The sequence below is a fragment of the Oreochromis aureus genome, linkage group 11 (assembly GCF_013358895.1).
Source record: "Oreochromis aureus strain Israel breed Guangdong linkage group 11, ZZ_aureus, whole genome shotgun sequence".
Classification (NCBI taxonomy): domain Eukaryota; kingdom Metazoa; phylum Chordata; class Actinopteri; order Cichliformes; family Cichlidae; genus Oreochromis; species Oreochromis aureus.
This window is the reverse complement of record NC_052952.1, coordinates 32,949,064-32,970,167: the sequence shown is the minus strand read 5'-3', so window position 1 is coordinate 32,970,167 and position 21,104 is coordinate 32,949,064. Positions and strand designations below refer to the sequence as shown.

At 45.5% G+C, this 21,104-nt stretch overlaps 11 non-coding genes across 11 annotated transcripts; 6 read left to right on the top strand and 5 right to left on the bottom strand.

Moving 5' to 3' along the window:
• Window positions 1-3,351: 3,351 nt before the first annotated feature.
• trnaq-uug lies at window positions 3,352-3,423 on the top strand. The gene has a single exon. It is a non-coding gene; the product is annotated as a tRNA-Gln (tRNA).
• A 6,719-nt stretch (window positions 3,424-10,142) lies between these two features.
• On the bottom strand, window positions 10,143-10,215 carry trnav-gac. Its single transcript has one exon. It is a non-coding gene; the product is annotated as a tRNA-Val (tRNA).
• Window positions 10,216-11,016: 801 nt separating this feature from the next.
• On the top strand, window positions 11,017-11,088 carry trnaq-uug. The gene has a single exon. It is a non-coding gene; the product is annotated as a tRNA-Gln (tRNA).
• A 2,017-nt stretch (window positions 11,089-13,105) lies between these two features.
• Window positions 13,106-13,177, top strand: trnaq-uug. The gene has a single exon. It is a non-coding gene; the product is annotated as a tRNA-Gln (tRNA).
• Window positions 13,178-14,973: 1,796 nt separating this feature from the next.
• trnad-guc lies at window positions 14,974-15,045 on the bottom strand. The gene has a single exon. It is a non-coding gene; the product is annotated as a tRNA-Asp (tRNA).
• Window positions 15,046-15,196: 151 nt separating this feature from the next.
• Window positions 15,197-15,268, top strand: trnaq-uug. The gene has a single exon. It is a non-coding gene; the product is annotated as a tRNA-Gln (tRNA).
• Window positions 15,269-15,742: 474 nt separating this feature from the next.
• Window positions 15,743-15,815, bottom strand: trnav-cac. The gene has a single exon. It is a non-coding gene; the product is annotated as a tRNA-Val (tRNA).
• Window positions 15,816-16,413: 598 nt separating this feature from the next.
• trnav-aac lies at window positions 16,414-16,486 on the bottom strand. Its single transcript has one exon. It is a non-coding gene; the product is annotated as a tRNA-Val (tRNA).
• Window positions 16,487-17,282: 796 nt separating this feature from the next.
• trnaq-uug lies at window positions 17,283-17,354 on the top strand. Its single transcript has one exon. It is a non-coding gene; the product is annotated as a tRNA-Gln (tRNA).
• Window positions 17,355-18,497: 1,143 nt separating this feature from the next.
• On the bottom strand, window positions 18,498-18,570 carry trnav-aac. The gene has a single exon. It is a non-coding gene; the product is annotated as a tRNA-Val (tRNA).
• Window positions 18,571-19,370: 800 nt separating this feature from the next.
• Window positions 19,371-19,442, top strand: trnaq-uug. The gene has a single exon. It is a non-coding gene; the product is annotated as a tRNA-Gln (tRNA).
• The last annotated feature ends 1,662 nt before the right edge of the window (window positions 19,443-21,104 follow it).

The following is a 21,104-nucleotide window of genomic DNA, read 5'->3' as shown; positions in this document are numbered from 1 at the left end:
AGTGGCGCACACTAATGACCTCATAAACCCTTGACTTATGTTGAATTAAAGAGACACCAAACCATTGTTACTGTTACAAGTCCCACGGGATTTTATCTTGTTTTAGTTGTTTTGAGTATGAGTATGACCTGTTATGGCGTTCCATGTGTCCTGCTTGCTAACATCTTGACACCCTACTGTTATCTGCTGAATTACCTCAAGGGCATTTTTGCACAGCCTGCAACTGGGATCTCGTGTGTGGTTGTGGTAGACCTCAGCACCTATTAATCTTTTCCTTAGGGCTTGTTCCTCTGCTGCCATGATTACTGCTTCTGTGTGGTCTTTCAGTCTTTCTCAACATCAGCCACTTCCTATATTTGGTGGTGATACACACCGTCCAGCGGCCTGTCCTTCCATGATGGTTCCTCTTTTTCAAGTTTCTGCTGCCTGATGTAGTCACTAAGTACACAACCAGTTGTCAACATCTTCCTGATGTGCTAATGGGTCTTTATTTCATCCTGAATAGTGGCTCTGCACTCACTAGCATGAATAAAAGCTAAGGTTGAATGAGAGTGATGGTCATTCATTCAAGAAAACTGGATATGAATATTAAAACAAAACAATGCTACAGATTTAAACTGGAAATGCAGTACTATAGAGTCAAATGTAGCATGCAAACCACACATCCACATGCAAATAACCAAAACCATGATACAGGAAACCTAAAATAAACAGCCCAGTAATGCAAAGTGTGAGTGTTTAGGCTGCAATTTGGTTTTTGATAACTGTTGTATAGAGTTTTTCCATCATTGTCTGTTATGACTCAACAATGGAGCACCATTGCTGGTTATTAGATTGTAATGTTTAAGTCCATTTAAGAGAGTTATATGTGTATATAATGATGCCTGATAAGGTGTGCACCAGTAAGTCTAAATGCAGCTCATCTTACAGTTTCTGTTTCGCATTATTTCCAATATAGTTCTGCTTCTTATTACAACAGTGATCTGTTAAACCAAAATTTAAGAAAAAATAAAACAAAAAACATGATTGTTTAAGGGCTTGTTCATCAAAACTAAACTAACTGACCAGAATTACTGCAGAATACACTACACAGGTTTGGCTAAAATCAAGAACTCTGAAGAAACTATAAAACAAAATTACTTCTCAGGATTGACTGGTCTCAACTGAGAGACGTTTACTTGGCCTGATAACAACAACAGTTGGTCATAAACTGGGTAAGTGGAGACCCAAATAATGCTGATTTTAATCAGTTCTCTGTGTGGGAGGATAATCAACACCAACAGAATGATGCAGGTTACCAGGAGGATAATCCTCTCATCTGTCATGAAGATAGAGGATATGGAGGACAGGACTATTTATACACAAATAACTGACAAATGATGGGAAATATGAGTGAGGGAAACAGAGGTGAACACACTTTTTGTTTAAAAAGTGTTTATTAAAAACAATTATTTAATTTATGCCTCTTGGGTTTGATATGTCTAAATCCCTGGTTGTCTGAATGAGCAATTTATTAAAACAATTGAAAACTTTTCACAGTTGCTTCACTGACAGATATCAGTAAAGTAACTGACCTTGATCAAAGGTTTAAATAATTTTACTTTTTGTACTTAGATTTCCAATTATATTTATATTTTAAAAATTATATTTTAAAAACTTCAAGCACCTTTTAAAAGCTTATTTAAATCAACTGTCACTCCCCATTACACCTGTGACAGATGGAAAAAAAATGGACAAGTGATTGGAACCGAAATGGCATGTAAACTCTGCAAATATAATTATACTAGCTCCTCGGGCCAGCATCCAGACGCACCCTTGGCACATGCTAATAAATTAAATGGGAGCTCGTCGCCTAGCTCGCAGTTAGACACCGCAACGAAGTACAAGTGTTTGAAATCAGACATCCTTTCCTCCCTCAAAGACAATATTTCCATGATTATCAGGTCAGAACTGAAAAAGTGTGCTTGGAGAGCATTTCGAATCCCTTAAGAACGAACTGAGGGAAGTTAAGACGGAGACTGCAAACAACACGGCTGCAGTCCACTCAGAAAATAACAACGTCATATCCGCCATTAGCGACCTGGAAGAGGGTTTATTATCATGGTGGGACAAGGTCGTCGGCCTCCAAGAGACAGTTGCAGAATTACAGACTGAGCTGGTGAGCAGTTCTGCAACTGGACAAAGAAAGCCTGGTGGACCACTCACATAGAGGCCTTGCTCTGCGAAGATCCAGCGGGAAACCCCAAGTTATAAACGCTAAACTCCATTACTACCATGAATACGTCAATGTGCTACAGGGGGCCCGGAAGCAGGGCTAATTGCAAAACAAGGGGAACCCAGTGGTTTTCCTGATTACACCACAAGTACTGACCCTGATGAAGGCCACATCGTTGTATTTTTACTCAATTGTATATAGCATTTGTACTCTATTTTTATCTCATTGTATATTTTATTCTATTTTATTCTACTGTATATAGTATTTTATTTTATTCTATTCTGTACAGTTGTGTACTGTATTTATTCTTATTTTATTTTATTCTAATTTTTGCTTCATAACTTTTGCACTGTCCACTTCCTGCTGTGACAAAACAAATTTCCCACGTGTGGGACTAATAAAGGTTATCTTATCTTATCTTGCAAGCCGAAACGCGTTGGTCAATTATTAAAGCTGTTCTTCGTTTCTCAAGTGTTGCTGGAGTTCCTGCTTTTTTAATTCTTTCATCTTCTCCATGCACCTTGAAAGCAGGTGAAGTTGTGCCAGGATTTTTTGCTGTGATTTACACAACAAGTACTGCCAAAGCTTGCTCCGCTTTTAACGATGTGAGGAACCTACTTCAAGGGTGTCCAGATGACCAATACGGAATAATGTTTAAAGTCAGATGCTGTACATCTTTCAGGGGTGAGAGTAAGGAGTTTCTGGATCCATAGAAGGTAATGTTATACGTGAAAAAGATCATCTTACCGACTGAAACTCTCAGTTGAAGATCCCCGACTGGTTGACTTTTGTTTATAACCGGTCCCAGATGATGGAGCTTTGCAGGACAGTGTAATTACTTTGTTAATACTACGTCCTCTTAAGGCAGGAAAAATAACCAATTGCAATACTTAAGATGTTTATTAAAGAACAAGTTAGTGGCCCAGTCAGTTCCACTCCTCTTCTGTTGGAGACAGTTAGACTGTTAGAGACTGTTAGAGTCCCAGCTTGACGTGACTGTTAGAGTCACGTCAAGCTGGGATTCGCAGTAGGTATGACACGCAAACTGTTGTCGGCCATGTAAAAATCTCCATCAGTTTACCAGGAACTACAGTTTTATGGGTGTTTGACAGACAACTTTTTTCTTCAGTCAGCAGGGTTCCATGGTGTAATGGTGAGCACTCTGGACTTTGACTCCAGTGATCTGAGTTCAAGTCTCAGTGGAACCTCATTTGGCTTTCTTGCCCTTTGCTCCACAGGTACATTAGCATTAGCACATGCTAGCATGAGAGTCTAAGGACTTAAAGAACAAGTTAGTGGCCCAGTCAATTCCACTCCTCTTCTGTTGACTGATCTCATCTGCGCGTGGTCTTCATGCTGCACCAAACCTGGCTCATGCTCTTCTGCTGCACTTTCCACTTCAGCGTCCCGCTATGTCTTTCACTGGCCATCTTTACTCAAGTCAACAATTCCCCTTCTACTCTTCTCACTTCTAATTCTGTTGCCACCACTGAAGACCCCGAGTTTCTGGTTGACAAGCTCTTTGATGTCCTTTGCTTGGCTAGCACACAACCTACAGAAGACAAAACTAGGAGACTTATTTCTCAATAGGGACGCAAGTAAAACAGAGAAAATGCTGGACAAGCAGAGTTGTCTAAACAGTGAACATCAATTCCCTTGTGACCAAAGAAGCAAAACATCCATGTTTCCGCCGGTTTCGGACCGGGACCTTTCGCGATGAGGCGAACGTGATAACCACTACACTACGGAAACAGTGAGCAATGACTTGCTTGGCTTTGCAATGTGTCTCAATGAGTAATCTGGCCAATCTGACAAATCTGATGGCATGTTACTATCATGTCCTTGAACGGAAGGAGCCATGAAGAAGAGACAGACGCCGCTAGCAAGGAATCTGAACTATAGTCTCCATGTTAGGCTCACTTAAACTTTTGACATTTAGGAGTTCTCTGAAGCAAGCGCAGCACAACATATGCTGCCCTAAGAACCCCAGAACCTCGAGCAGCAGAAATGTTGCCTAAAGAGGCCATGTGTTTCATTGCATTGTGCATTGGCTGAAAATAGGCCCAAGTCCTGTGCAGGCCAGCTAGAGCCACTCATTTCCAAGACCTTAGTCTGTGCCTGCATCTTCAGTAAATATGGTGACTCTAGACATGTTGATTTGTGTGAAATTTTCTGAAATTTGGGCTATAGACAACTTTTTAGCAACATGAGCATCCAAAGGTTACAAACTTTGTAAAAGAACCCACCCACCACTTTAATCACACTCTAGATCTTGTTTTAACATATGGCATAGAAACTGAACATTTAACAGTGTTTCCTGAAAACCCTCTGCTGTCTGATCATTTCCTGATAACATTTACAATAATTGATTACACAGCAGCAGAGAGTAGACTTTATCAAAGTAGATGTCTTTCTGAAAGCGCTGTAACTAAGTTTAAGAATATAATCCACCCACTGTTATCATCTTCAATGCCCTGTACCAACATAGAGCAGAGCAGCTATCTGAACGCTACTCCAACAGAGGTCGATTATCTTGTTAATAATTTTACCTCCTCACTACGTATGCGACTCTGGATACTGTAGCTCCTGTGAAAACTAAGGCCTCAAATCCAAGTACCTGACTCCGTGGTATAATTCTCAAACACGTAGCCTAAAGCAGATAACTCGTAGCTGGAGAGGAAATGGCGTGTCACAAATTTAGAGGATCATCATTTAGCCTGGAGAAATAGTTTGCTACTTTATAAGAAAGCCCTCCATAAAGCCAGAACATCTTACTATTCGTCACTGATTGAAGAAAATAAGGACAACCCCAGGTTTCTCTTCAGCACTGTAGCCAGGCTGACAAAAGTCAGAGCTCTACTGAGCCAACAATCCCTTTAACGTTAACTAGTAATGACTTCATGAACTTCTTCACAAATAAAATTTTTATCATTAGAGAAAAAATTACCAATAATCATCCCACAGATGTAATATTATCTACAGCTACTTTTAGTACCATCGATGTTAAGTTAAACTCTTTTTCTCCAATTGATCTTTCTGAGTTAACTTCAATAATTAATTCCTCCAAACCATCAACGTGTCTTTTAGACCCCATTCCTACAAAACTGCTCAAAGAAGTCCTGCCATTAATTAATTCTTCGATCTTAAATATGATCAACCTATCTCTAATAATCGGCTATGTACCACAGGCCTTCAAGCTGGCTGTAGTTAAACCTTTACTCAAAAAGTCATCTCTAGACCCAGCTGTCTTAGCTAATTATAGGCCAATCTCCAACGTTCCTTTCATATCAAAAATCCTTGAAAGAGTAGTTGTCAAACAGCTAACAGATCATCTGCAGAGGAATGGCTTATTTGAAGAGTTTCAGTCAGGTTTCAGAGCTCATCACAGCACAGAAACAGCTTTAGTGAAGGTTACAAATGATCTTCTTATGGCCTCTGACAGTGGACTCATCTCTGTGCTTGTCCTGCTAGACCTCAGTGCTGCGTTCGATACTGTTGACCATAATATCCTATTAGAGCGATTAGAACATGCTGTAGGTATTACAGGTACTGCACTGCAGTGGTTTGTATCATATCTATCTAATAGACTCCAATTTGTTCAAGTAAATGGAGAGTCCTCTTCACACACTAAGGTCAGTTATGGTGTTTCACAGGGTTCAGTGCTAGGACCAATTCTATTTACATTGTACATGCTTCCCTTAGGCAGCATCATTAGAAGACATAGCATAAATTTTCACTGCTATGCAGATGACACGCAGCTCTATCTATCCATGAAGCCAGGTAACACACACCAATTAGTTAAACTGCAGGAATGTCTTAAAGACATAAAGACCTGGATGGCCGCTAACTTTCTGCTTCTTAATTCAGATCAAACTGAGGTTATTGTACTCGGCCCTGAAAATCTTAGAAATATGGTATCTAACCAGATTCTTACTCTGGATGGCATTACCTTGGCCTCCAGTAATGCTGTGAGGAACCTTGAGTCATTTTTGACCAGGACATGTCCTTCAATGCACATATTAAACAAATATGTAAGACTGCTTTCTTCCATTTGCGCAACATCTCTAAAATTAGAAATATCCTGTCTCAGAGTGATGCTGAAAAACTAGTTCATGCATTTATTACTTCCAGACTGGACTACTGTAATTCTTTATTATCAGGATGTCCTAAAACTCACTGAAAAGCCTTCAGCTGATCCAAAATGCTGCAGCAAGGGTACTGACAGGGACTAGAAAGAGAGCATATTTCTCCTGTTTTGGCTTCCTTCATTGGCTTCCTGTTAAATCCAGAATTGAATTCAAAATCCTGCTCCTCACATACAAGGTCTTAAATAATCAGGCCCCATCTTATCTTAATGACCTTGTAGTACCATATCACCCCATTAGAGCACTTCGCTCTCGCTCTGCAGGCTTACTTGTTGTTCCTAGAGTATTTAAAAGTAGAATGGGAGGCAGAGCCTTCAGTTTTTCAGGCCCCTCTTCTGTGGAACCAGCTTCCAGTTTGGATTCGGAGACAGACACTATCTCTACTTTCAAGATTAGGCTTAAAACTTTCCTTTTGCTAAAGCATATAGTTAGGGCTGGACCAGGTGACCCTGAATCCTCCCTTAGTTATGCTGCAATAGACGTGAGGCTGCCGGGGATTCCCATGATGCATTGAGTTTTTCCTTCCAGTCACCTTTCTCACTCACTATGTGTTAATAGACCTCTCTGCATCGAATCATATCTGTTATTAATCTCTGTCTCTCTTCCACAGCATGTCTTTATCCTGTTTTTCTTCTTTCACCCCAACCGGTCGCAGCAGATGGCCGCCCCTCCCTGAGCCTGGTTCTGCCGGAGGTTTCTTCCTGTTAAAAGGGAGTTTTTCCTTCCCACTGTCGCCAAAGTGCTTGCTCATAGGGGGTGTTACGACCCGGCTCAAAGCCGCAACATAAAAGAAGATGAATACCAGATTGTGGGATGAGAAGAGGCTTTATCTTAAACTGGACAACCAGGTTGGCTAAAAAATGGCTGGTGCCACTAAAGCAAACACAACAAAAGAGATGGACAAAATGGTGAACGGAGAACTAAACTATACTGGGAAAAACTAAACTACTGACCCTGAACAGAAACACAAACCTGAACACGAATAACAGCCAGCAGAAAACAGATGACGGTTGGGCAGCAGGGAAACACACGGATGAGACATGGTGGATACACAGACGGACCAGCCAAACTACAAAGACAGAGGACGCGACTTAAATACACACAGGGAAACACAGGGAGATTGCACACAGGTGGGGAACACAGCTGGGAATAATCAACAAGACGAGACAGAGGTAAAACTGAACACACTCACATGAGACGCAGACCTTCACAATAAAACAGGAAATGAGAACAAATCCTTAAACATAACATAAAACAAAACACTGACAACATTAAATCGTAACATTTCCCCCCACCCAAAAATCAAACATTTAACCCCAAATGAAAATGTTTGATTCATGACCTAGAGAGCCATGAATGCTGTAGTCCTGGAGGACCAGCGCACAAGGCACTGCCCGCTATTCTGCAGGCAGACGGAATGCTGAAGCGGTCCTCCGGGCCCTCCAGCGAGGACGGACGAAGGCTGGACAGGCCCCTTGGACCCTCCAGCGGAGACGGACGAAGGCTGGACAGGCCCCTCGGACCCTCCAGCGGAGACGAATGTTGGCTGGACAGGCCCCTCGGACCCCTCCAGCGGAGACGAATGTAGGCTGGACAGGCCTCTTGGACCCCTCCAGCGGAAACGGAAGGCTGAAGCGGTCCCTCGGACCCTCCAGTGAAGACGGACGAATGCTGAAGCGGTCCCTCGGACCCCCCAGCGGAGACGGACGAAGGCTGGACAGGCCCCTCGGACCCTCCAGCGGAGACGAATGTTGGCTGGACAGGCCCCTCGGACCCCTCCAGCGGAAACGGAAGGCTGAAGCGGTCCCTCGGACCCTCCAGCGAAGACAGACGAATGCTGAAGCGGTCCCTCGGACCCTCCAGCGAAGACGGACGAATGCTGAAGCGGTCCCTCGGACCCTCCAGCGGAAACGGACGAAGGCTGGACAGGCCCCTCGGACCCTCCAGCGAAGACGAATGTTGGCTGGACAGGCCCCTTGGACCCCTCCAGCGGAGACGAATGAAGGCTGGACAGGCCCCTCGGACCCTCCAGCTGAAACAGAATGCTGAAGCGGTCCTCTGGACCCTCCAGCGAAGACGAATGATGGCTGGACAGGCCCCTTGGACCCTCCAGCGGAGACGGAAGGCTGAAGCGGTCTCTCGGACCCTCCAGCGAAGACAGACGAAGGCTGAACAGGCCCCTCGGACCCTCCAGCGAAGACGAATGTTGGCTGGACAGGCCCCTTGGACTCCTCCAGCGGAAACGGAAGGCTGAAGCGGTCCCTCGGACCCTCCAGCGAAGACGGACGAAGGCTGAAGCGGTCCCTCGGACCCTCCAGCGAAGACGAATGTTGGCTGGACAGGCCCCTTGGACCCCTCCAGCGGAGACGAATGAAGGCTGGACAGGCCCCTCGGACCCTCCAGCGAAGACGAAGGAATGCTGAAGCGGTCCCTCGGACCCTCCAGCGGAGACAAATGAATGCTGAAGCGGTCCCTTGGACCCTCCAGCGACGACGGAATGCTTGAAGCGGTCCCTTGGACCCTCCAGCGACGACGGAATGCTTGAAGTGGTCCCTTGGACCCTCCAGCGAAGACAAATGAATGCTGAAGCGGTCCCTTGGACCCTCCAGCGACGACGAATGCTGAAGCGGTCCCTTGGACCCTCCAGCGACGACGAATGCTGAAGCGGTCCCTTGGACCCTCCAGCGACGACGAATGAATGCTGAAGCGGTCCCTTGGACCCTCCAGCGACGACAGAGTGCTGAAGCGGTCCCTTGGATCCTCCAGCGACGACAGACGAATGCTGAAGCGGTCCCTTGGACCCTCCAGCGACGAATGAATACTGAAGCGGTCCCTTGGAACCTCCAGCGACGACGAATGAATGCTGAAGCGGTCCCTTGGACCCTCCAGCGGAGACAAGTGAATGCTGAAGCGGCCCCTTGGACCCTCCAGCGACGACAGAGTGCTGAAGCGGTCCCTTGGACCCTCCAGCGAAGACAGACGGATCCCGGACGAGCCCCCAATTCTGTTACGACCCAGCTCAAAGCCGCAACATAAAAGAAGATGAATACCAGATTGTGGGATGAGAAGAGGCTTTATCTTAAACTGGACAACCAGGTTGGCTAAAAAATGGCTGGTGCCACTAAAGCAAACACAACAAAAGAGATGGACAAAATGGTGAACGGAGAACTAAACTATACTGGGAAAAACTAAACTACTGACCCTGAACAGAAACACAAACCTGAACACGAATAACAGCCAGCAGAAAACAGATGACGGTTGGGCAGCAGGGAAACACACGGATGAGACATGGTGGATACACAGACGGACCAGCCAAACTACAAAGACAGAGGACGCGACTTAAATACACACAGGGAAACACAGGGAGATTGCACACAGGTGGGGAACACAGCTGGGAATAATCAACAAGACGAGACAGAGGTAAAACTGAACACACTCACATGAGACGCAGACCTTCACAATAAAACAGGAAACGAGAACAAATCCTTAAACATAACATAAAACAAAACACTGACAATATTAAATCGTAACAGGGGTCATATGATTGTTGGGTTTTTCTCTGTATTTATTATTGTGCTATCTACTGTACAATATAAAGCGCCTTGAGGCGACTTTTGTTGTGATTTGGCGCTATATAAATAAAATTGAATTGAATTGAAACGTCAGAGCCCTGAACAAGGTTTGAGTACTTTCTCTCCTGTGTGTCCCAAACAGCAGTACAACCCCACAAGATAAAGCAATGCCTGCAGCCAGACACTTTTGTATGGGGAAACAAGGAAGCATGTTTCCGCCTGGTTTCGGACCAGGGACCTTTCGCGTGTCAGGCAAACGTGATAACCACTACACTACGGAAACGGAGCGTGCGTGCCCTCTCCTCATTAGAGGGGCATTTCGATGCCTTCTTACATTTGAGGACTGTTATGACAGATCATGTAGCACTAGTGAGAAGCGGGGAACTCCCATTTGTGTAATTTTTCAAGCATTCCCCCAGTTATGGTTATATTGACAATCCAAATTGTGATCTCGAGACAGCATCTCTTCTCGTGGGAGCTGATCTTCTTGTTGACAAGCTCTTTGATGTTCTTTGTCTGGCTAGCACACAACCTACAGAAGACAAAGCCAAGAGACTTATTTGTCAATAGGGACGCAAGTAAAGCAGAGAAAACGCTGGACAAGCAGAGTTCTCTTGGACTAGCATCTCTTCTCATGGGAGCTCTTGCCTAGAAGACATTTTTGACTTGTGAGCGCACAGGTGGAATTGATGTTTTTCAAGCCCATTATAGGACTAGATTATTAGATTGACTAGGATGTGGGGAGAAATTCCACAGGGTCTTTTTGAATGATGGACTCCGTGCAAGAAATGCACGTGGCGTGCGATTAAAGGGTGTGTGGTCATTCCAGGTAAAAGGCAGAGCAGAGAAGGAGACTGCTCACTCCCGTCGGGGAATCGAACCCCGGTCTTCCGGCGTGACAGGCGGAGATACTGTCCACTATACTAACGAGGACCTGCGAGGCGCTGCCAGAGTCACGTCAAGCTGGGATTCACAGTAGGTATGACACGCAAACTGTTGTCGGCCATGTAAAAATCTCCATCAGTTTACCAGGAACTACAGTTTTATGGGTGTTTGACAGACAACTTTTTTCTTCAGTCAGCAGGGATCCATGGTGTAATGGTGAGCACTCTGGACTTTGACTCCAGTGATCTGAGTTCAAGTCTCAGTGGAACCTCATTTGGCTTTCTTGCCCTTTGCTCCACAGGTACATTAGCATTAGCACACGCTAGCATGAGAGTCTAAGGACTTAAAGAACAAGTTAGTGGCCCAGTCAATTCCACTCCTCTTCTGTTGACTGATCTCATCTGCGCGCGTGGTCTTCATGCCGCACCAAACCTGGCTCATGCTCTTCTGCTGCACTTTCCACTTCAGCGTCCCGCTATGTCTTTCATTGGCCATCTTTACTCAAGTCAACAATTCCCCTTCTACTCTTCTCACTTCTAATTCTGTTGCCACCACTGAAGACCCCGAGCTTCTGGTTGACAAGCTCTTTGATGTCCTTTGCTTGGCTAGCACACAACCTACAGAAGACAAAACTAGGAGACTTATTTCTCAATAGGGACGCAAGTAAAACAGAGAAAATGCTGGACAAGCAGAGTTGTCTAAACAGTGAACATCAATTCCCTTGTGACCAAAGAAGCAAAACATCCATGTTTCCGCCGGTTTTCGGACCGGGACCTTTCGCGTGTGGGCGAACGTGATAACCACTACACTACGGAAACGGTGAGCGATGACTTGCTTGGCTTTGCAATGTGTCTCAATTAGTAATCTGGCCAATCTGACAAATCTGATGGTGCATGTTACTATCATGTCCTTGAACGGAAGGAGCCATGAAGAAGAGACAGACGCTCGCTAGCAAGGAATCTGAACTATAGTCTCCATGTTAGGCTCACTTAAACTTTTGACATTTAGGAGTTCTCTGAAGCAAGCGCAGCACAACATATGCTGCCCTAAGAACCCCAGAACCTCGAGCAGCAGAAATGTTGCCTAAAGAGGCCATGTGTTTCATCGCGTTGTGCATTGGCTGAAAATAGGCCCAAGTCCTGTGCAGGCCAGCTAGAGCCACTCATTTCAAGACCTTAGTCTGTGCCTGCATCTTCAGTAAATATGGTGACTCTAGACATGTTGATTTGTGTGAAATTTTCTGAAATTTGGGTTATAGACAACTTTTTAGCAACATGAGCATCCAAAGGTTACAAACGTCAGAGCCCTGAACAAGGTTTGAGTACTTTCTCTCTGTGTGTCCCAAACAGCAGTACAACCCCACAAGATAAAGCAATGCCTGCAGGCAGACACTTTTGTATGTGGAAACAAGGAAGCATGTTTCCGCCTGGTTTCGGACCAGGGACCTTTCGCGTGTTAGGCTGACGTGATAACCACTACACTACGGAAACGGAGCGCATGCGCCTCTCTCCTCATTAGAGGGCATTTCGATGCCTTCTTACATTTGAGGACTGTTATGACAGATCATGTAGCACTAGTGAGAAGCGGGAACTCCCATTTGTGTAATTTTTCAAGCATTCCCCAGTTATGGTTATATTGACAATCCAAATTGTGATCTCGAGACAGCATCTCTTCTCGTGGGAGCTGATCTTCTTGTTGACAAGCTCTTTGATGTTCTTTGTCTGGCTGGCACACAACCTACAGAAGACAAAGCCAAGAGACTTATTTGTCAATAGGGACGCAAGTAAAGCAGAGAAAACGCTGGACAAGCAGAGTTCTCTTGGACTAGCATCTCTTCTCATGGGAGCTCTTGCCTAGAAGACATTTTTGACTTGTGAGCGCACAGGTGGAATTGATGTTTTTCAAGCCCATTATAGGACTAGATTATTAGATTGACTAGGATGTGGGGAGAAATTCCACAGGGTCTTTTTGAATGATGGACTCCGTGCAAGAAATGCACGTGGCGTGCGATTAAAGGGTGTGTGGTCATTCCAGGTAAAAGGCAGAGCAGAGAAGGAGACTGCTCACTCCCGTCGGGGAATCGAACCCGGTCTTCCGCGTGACAGGCGGAGATACTGTCCACTATACTAACGAGGACCTGCGAGGAGCTGCCAGAGTCACGTCAAGCTGGGATTCGCAGTAGGTATGACACGCAAACTGTTGTCGGCCATGTAAAAATCTCCATCAGTTTACCAGGAACTACAGTTTTATGGGTGTTTGACAGACAACTTTTTTTCTTCAGTCAGCAGGGTTCCATGGTGTAATGGTGAGCACTCTGGACTTTGACTCCAGTGATCTGAGTTCAAGTCTCAGTGGAACCTCATTTGGCTTTCTTGCCCTTTGCTCCACAGGTACATTAGCATTAGCACACGCTAGCATGAGAGTCTAAGGACTTAAAGAACAAGTTAGTGGCCCAGTCAATTCCACTCCTCTTCTGTTGACTGATCTCATCTGCGCGCGTGGTCTTCATGCCGCACCAAACCTGGCTCATGCTCTTCTGCTGCACTTTCCACTTCAGCGTCCCGCTATGTCTTTCATTGGCCATCTTTACTCAAGTCAACAATTCCCCTTCTACTCTTCTCACTTCTAATTCTGTTGCCACCACTGAAGACCCCGAGCTTCTGGTTGACAAGCTCTTTGATGTCCTTTGCTTGGCTAGCACACAACCTACAGAAGACAAAACTAGGAGACTTATTTCTCAATAGGGACGCAAGTAAAACAGAGAAAATGCTGGACAAGCAGAGTTGTCTAAACAGTGAACATCAATTCCCTTGTGACCAAAGAAGCAAAACATCCATGTTTCCGCCCGGTTTCGGACCGGGACCTTTCGCGGTGAGGCTGAACGTGATAACCACTACACTACGGAAACGGTGAGCGATGACTTGCTTGGCTTTGCAATGTGTCTCAATGAGTAATCTGGCCAATCTGACAAATCTGATGGCATGTTACTATCATGTCCTTGAACGGAAGGAGCCATGAAGAAGAGACAGACGCCGCTAGCAAGGAATCTGAACTATAGTCTCCATGTTAGGCTCACTTAAACTTTTGACATTTAGGAGTTCTCTGAAGCAAGCGCAGCACAACATATGCTGCCCTAAGAACCCCAGAACCTCGAGCAGCAGAAATGTTGCCTAAAGAGGCCATGTGTTTCATCGCGTTGTGCATTGGCTGAAAATAGGCCCAAGTCCTGTGCAGGCCAGCTAGAGCCACTCATTTCCAAGACCTTAGTCTGTGCCTGCATCTTCAGTAAATATGGTGACTCTAGACATGTTGATTTGTGTGAAATTTTCTGAAATTTGGGTTATAGACAACTTTTTAGCAACATGAGCATCCAAAGGTTACAAACGTCAGAGCCCTGAACAAGGTTTGAGTACTTTCTCTCCTGTGTGTCCCAAACAGCAGTACAACCCCACAAGATAAAGCAATGCCTGCAGGCAGACACTTTTGTATGGGGAAACAAGGAAGCATGTTTCCGCCTGGTTTCGACCAGGGACCTTTCGCGTGTTAGGCTTAACGTGATAACCACTACACTACGGAAACGGAGCGTGCGCGCCTCTCCTCATTAGAGGGGCATTTCGATGCCTTCTTACATTTGAGGACTGTTATGACAGATCATGTAGCACTAGTGAGAAGCGGGAACTCCCATTTGTGTAATTTTTCAAGCATTCCCCAGTTATGGTTATATTGACAATCCAAATTGTGATCTCGAGACAGCATCTCTTCTCGTGGGAGCTGATCTTCTTGTTGACAAGCTCTTTGATGTTCTTTGTCTGGCTGGCACACAACCTACAGAAGACAAAGCCAAGAGACTTATTTGTCAATAGGGACGCAAGTAAAGCAGAGAAAACGCTGGACAAGCAGAGTTCTCTTGGACTAGCATCTCTTCTCATGGGAGCTCTTGCCTAGAAGACATTTTTGACTTGTGAGCGCACAGGTGGAATTGATGTTTTTTCAAGCCCATTATAGGACTAGATTATTAGATTGACTAGGATGTGGGGGAGAAATTCCACAGGGTCTTTTTGAATGATGGACTCCGTGCAAGAAATGCACGTAGCGTGCGATTAAAAGATGTGTGGTCATTCCAGGTAAAAGGCAAAGCAGAGAAGGAGACTGCTCACTCCCCGTCGGGGAATCGAACCCCGGTCTTCCGCGTGACAGGCGGAGATACTGTCCACTATACTAACGAGGACCTGCGAGGAGCTGCCAGAGTCACGTCAAGCTGGGATTCGCAGTAGGTATGACACGCAAACTGTTGTCGGCCATGTAAAAATCTCCATCAGTTTACCAGGAACTACAGTTTTATGGGTGTTTGACAGACAACTTTTTTCTTCAGTCAGCAGGGTTCCATGGTGTAATGGTGAGCACTCTGGACTTTGACTCCAGTGATCTGAGTTCAAGTCTCAGTGGAACCTCATTTGGCTTTCTTGCCCTTTGCTCCACAGGTACATTAGCATTAGCACACGCTAGCATGAGAGTCTAAGGACTTAAAGAACAAGTTAGTGGCCCAGTCAATTCCACTCCTCTTCTGTTGACTGATCTCATCTGCGCGTGGTCTTCATGCCGCACCAAACCTGGCTCATGCTCTTCTGCTGCACTTTCCACTTCAGCGTCCCGCTATGTCTTTCACTGGCCATCTTTACTCAAGTCAACAATTCCCCTTCTACTCTTCTCACTTCTAATTCTGTTGCCACCACTGAAGACCCCGAGCTTCTGGTTGACAAGCTCTTTGATGTCCTTTGCTTGGCTAGCACACAACCTACAGAAGACAAAACTAGGAGACTTATTTCTCAATAGGGACGCAAGTAAAACAGAGAAAATGCTGGACAAGCAGAGTTGTCTAAACAGTGAACATCAATTCCCTTGTGACCAAAGAAGCAAAACATCCATGTTTCCGCCCGGTTTCGGACCGGGGACCTTTCGCGTGTGAGGCGAACGTGATAACCACTACACTACGGAAACGGTGAGCGATGACTTGCTTGGCTTTGCAATGTGTCTCAATGAGTAATCTGGCCAATCTGACAAATCTGATGGCATGTTACTATCATGTCCTTGAACGGAAGGAGCCATGAAGAAGAGACAGACGCCGCTAGCAAGGAATCTGAACTATAGTCTCCATGTTAGGCTCACTTAAACTTTTGACATTTAGGAGTTCTCTGAAGCAAGCGCAGCACAACATATGCTGCCCTAAGAACCCCAGAACCTCGAGCAGCAGAAATGTTGCCTAAAGAGGCCATGTGTTTCATCGCGTTGTGCATTGGCTGAAAATAGGCCCAAGTCCTGTGCAGGCCAGCTAGAGCCACTCATTTCCAAGACCTTAGTCTGTGCCTGCATCTTCAGTAAATATGGTGACTCTAGACATGTTGATTTGTGTGAAATTTTCTGAAATTTGGGTTATAGACAACTTTTTAGCAACATGAGCATCCAAAGGTTACAAACGTCAGAGCCCTGAACAAGGTTTGAGTACTTTCTCTCCTGTGTGTCCCAAACAGCAGTACAACCCCACAAGATAAAGCAATGCCTGCAGGCAGACACTTTTGTATGGGGAAACAAGGAAGCATGTTTCCGCCTGGTTTCGGACCAGGGACCTTTCGCGTGTTAGGCTAACGTGATAACCACTACACTACGGAAACGGAGCGTGTGTGCTCTCTCCTCATTAGAGGGCATTTCGATGCCTTCTTACATTTGAGGACTGTTATGACAGATCATGTAGCACTAGTGAGAAGCGGGAACTCCCATTTGTGTAATTTTTCAAGCATTCCCCAGTTATGGTTATATTGACAATCCAAATTGTGATCTCGAGACAGCATCTCTTCTCGTGGGAGCTGATCTTCTTGTTGACAAGCTCTTTGATGTTCTTTGTCTGGCTGGCACACAACCTACAGAAGACAAAGCCAAGAGACTTATTTGTCAATAGGGACGCAAGTAAAGCAGAGAAAACGCTGGACAAGCAGAGTTCTCTTGGACTAGCATCTCTTCTCATGGAAGCTCTTGCCTAGAAGACATTTTTGACTTGTGAGCGCACAGGTGGAATTGATGTTTTTCAAGCCCATTATAGGACTAGATTATTAGATTGACTAGGATGTGGGGAGAAATTCCACAGGGTCTTTTTGAATGATGGACTCCGTGCAAGAAATGCACGTGGCGTGCGATTAAAGGGTGTGTGGTCATTCCAGGTAAAAGGCAGAGCAGAGAAGGAGACTGCTCACTCCCGTCGGGAATCGAACCCCGGTCTTCCGCGTGACAGGCGGAGATACTGTCCACTATACTAACGAGGACCTGCGAGGAGCTGCCAGAGTCACGTCAAGCTGGGATTCGCAGTAGGTATGACACGCAAAACTGTTGTCGGCCATGTAAAAATCTCCATCAGTTTACCAGGAACTACAGTTTTATGGGTGTTTGACAGACAACTTTTTCTTCAGTCAGCAGGGTTCCATGGTGTAATGGTGAGCACTCTGGACTTTGACTCCAGTGATCTGAGTTCAAGTCTCAGTGGAACCTCATTTGGCTTTCTTGCCCCTTTGCTCCACAGGTACATTAGCATTAGCACACGCTAGCATGAGAGTCTAAGGACTTAAAGAACAAGTTAGTGGCCCAGTCAATTCCACTCCTCTTCTGTTGACTGATCTCATCTGCGCGTGGTCTTCATGCCGCACCAAACCTGGCTCATGCTCTTCTGCTGCACTTTCCACTTCAGCGTCCCCGCTATGTCTTTCATTGGCCATCTTTACTCAAGTCAACAATTCCCCTTCTACTCTTCTCACTTCTAATTCTGTTGCCACCACTGAAGACCCCGAGCTTCTGGTTGACAAGCTTTTGATGTCCTTTGCTTGGCTAGCACACAACCTACAGAAGACAAAACTAGGAGACTTATTTCTCAATAGGGACGCAAGTAAAACAGAGAAATGCTGGACAAGCAGAGTTGTCTAAACAGTGAACATCAATTCCCTTGTGACCAAAGAAGCAAAACATCCATGTTTCCGCCCGGTTTCGACCGGGACCTTTCGCGCGGTGAGGCGAACGTGATAACCACTACACTACGGAAACGGTGAGCGATGACTTGCTTGGCTTTGCAATGTGTCTCAATGAGTAATCTGGCCAATCTGACAAATCTGATGGCATGTTACTATCATGTCCTTGAACGGAAGGAGCCATGAAGAAGAGACAGACGCCGCTAGCAAGGAATCTGAACTATAGTCTCCATGTTAGGCTCACTTAAACTTTTGACATTTAGGAGTTCTCTGAAGCAAGCGCAGCACAACATATGCTGCCCTAAGAACCCCAGAACCTCGAGCAGCAGAAATGTTGCCTAAAGAGGCCATGTGTTTCATCGCACAGTGCATTGGCTGAAAATAGGCCCAAGTCCTGTGCAGGCCAGCTAGAGCCACTCATTTCCAAGACCTTAGTCTGTGCCTGCATCTTCAGTAAATATGGTGACTCTAGACATGTTGATTTGTGTGAAATTTTCTGAAATTTGGGTTATAGACAACTTTTAGCAACATGAGCATCCAAAGGTTACAAACGTCAGAGCCCTGAACAAGGTTTGAGTACTTTCTCTCCTGTGTGTCCCAAACAGCAGTACAACCCCACAAGATAAAGCAATGCCTGCAGGCAGACACTTTTGTATGGGGAAACAAGGAAGCATGTTTCCGCCTGGTTTCGACCCAGGGACCTTTCGCGTGTTAGGCGAACGTGATAACCACTACACTACGGAAACGGAGCGCATGCGTGCCCTCTCCTCATTAGAGGGGCATTTCGATGCCTTCTTACATTTGAGGACTGTTATGACAGATCATGTAGCACTAGTGAGAAGCGGGAACTCCCATTTGTGTAATTTTTCAAGCATTCCCCAGTTATGGTTATATTGACAATCCAAATTGTGATCTCGAGACAGCATCTCTTCTCGTGGGAGCTGATCTTCTTGTTGACAAGCTCTTTGATGTTCTTTGTCTGGCTGGCACACAACCTACAGAAGACAAAGCCAAGAGACTTATTTGTCAATAGGGACGCAAGTAAAGCAGAGAAAACGCTGGACAAGCAGAGTTCTCTTGGACTAGCATCTCTTCTCATGGAAGCTCTTGCCTAGAAGACATTTTTTTGACTTGTGAGCGCACAGGTGGAATTGATGTTTTTCAAGCCCATTATAGGACTAGATTATTAGATTGACTAGGATGTGGGGAGAAATTCCACAGGGTCTTTTTGAATGATGGACTCCGTGCAAGAAATGCACGTGGCGTGCGATTAAAGGGTGTGTGGTCATTCCAGGTAAAAGGCAGAGCAGAGAAGGAGACTGCTCACTCCCGTCGGGGAATCGAACCCGGTCTTCCGCGTGACAGGCGGAGATACTGTCCACTATACTAACGAGGACCTGCGAGGAGCTGCCAGAGTCACGTCAAGCTGGGATTCGCAGTAGGTATGACACGCAAACTGTTGTCGGCCATGTAAAAATCTCCATCAGTTTACCAGGAACTACAGTTTTATGGGTGTTTGACAGACAACTTTTTCTTCAGTCAGCAGGGTTCCATGGTGTAATGGTGAGCACTCTGGACTTTGACTCCAGTGATCTGAGTTCAAGTCTCAGTGGAACCTCATTTGGCTTTCTTGCCCTTTGCTCCACAGGTACATTAGCATTAGCACACGCTAGCATGAGAGTCTAAGGACTTAAAGAACAAGTTAGTGGCCCAGTCAATTCCACTCCTCTTCTGTTGACTGATCTCATCTGCGCGTGGTCTTCATGCCGCACCAAACCTGGCTCATGCTCTTCTGCTGCACTTTCCACTTCAGCGTCCCCGCTATGTCTTTCATTGGCCATCTTTACTCAAGTCAACAATTCCCTTCTACTCTTCTCACTTCTAATTCTGTTGCCACCACTGAAGACCCCGAGCTTCTGGTTGACAAGCTCTTTGATGTCCTTTGCTTGGCTAGCACACAACCTACAGAAGACAAAACTAGGAGACTTATTTCTCAATAGGGACGCAAGTAAAACAGAGAAAATGCTGGACAAGCAGAGTTGTCTAAACAGTGAACATCAATTCCCTTGTGACCAAAGAAGCAAAACATCCATGTTTCCGCCTCGTTTCGACCGGGACCTTTCGCGGTGAGGCTAACGTGATAACCACTACACTACGGAAACGGTGAGCGATGACTTGCTTGGCTTTGCAATGTGTCTCAATGAGTAATCTGGCCAATCTGACAAATCTGATGGCATGTTACTATCATGTCCTTGAACGGAAGGAGCCATGAAGAAGAGACAGACGCCGCTAGCAAGGAATCTGAACTATAGTCTCCATGTTAGGCTCACTTAAACTTTTGACATTTAGGAGTTCTCTGAAGCAAGCGCAGCACAACATATGCTGCCCCTAAGAACCCCAGAACCTCGAGCAGCAGAAATGTTGCCTAAAGAGGCCATGTGTTTCATCGCGTTGTGCATTGGCTGAAAATAGGCCCAAGTCCTGTGCAGGCCAGCTAGAGCCACTCATTTCAAGACCTTAGTCTGTGCCTGCATCTTCAGTAAATATGGTGACTCTAGACATGTTGATTTGTGTGAAATTTTCTGAAATTTGGGTTATAGACAACTTTTTAGCAACATGAGCATCCAAAGGTTACAAACGTCAGAGCCCTGAACAAGGTTTGAGTACTTTCTCCTGTGTGTCCCAAACAGCAGTACAACCCCACAAGATAAAGCAATGCCTGCAGGCAGACACTTTTGTATGGGGAAACAAGGAAGCATGTTTCCGCCTGGTTTCGACCAGGGACCTTTCGCGTGTTAGGCTAACGTGATAACCACTACACTACGGAAACGGAGCGTGCGCGCCTCTCCTCATTAGAGGGGCATTTCGATGCCTTCTTACATTTGAGGACTGTTATGACAGATCATGTAGCACTAGTGAGAAGCGGGAACTCCCATTTGTGTAATTTTTCAAGCATTCCCCAGTTATGGTTATATTGACAATCCAAATTGTGATCTCGAGACAGCATCTCTTCTCGTGGGAGCTGATCTTCTTGTTGACAAGCTCTTTGATGTTCTTTGTCTGGCTGGCACACAACCTACAGAAGACAAAGCCAAGAGACTTATTTGTCAATAGGGACGCAAGTAAAGCAGAGAAAACGCTGGACAAGCAGAGTTCTCTTGGACTAGCATCTCTTCTCATGGGAGCTCTTGCCTAGAAGACATTTTTGACTTGTGAGCGCACAGGTGGAATTGATGTTTTTCAAGCCCATTATAGGACTAGATTATTAGATTGACTAGGA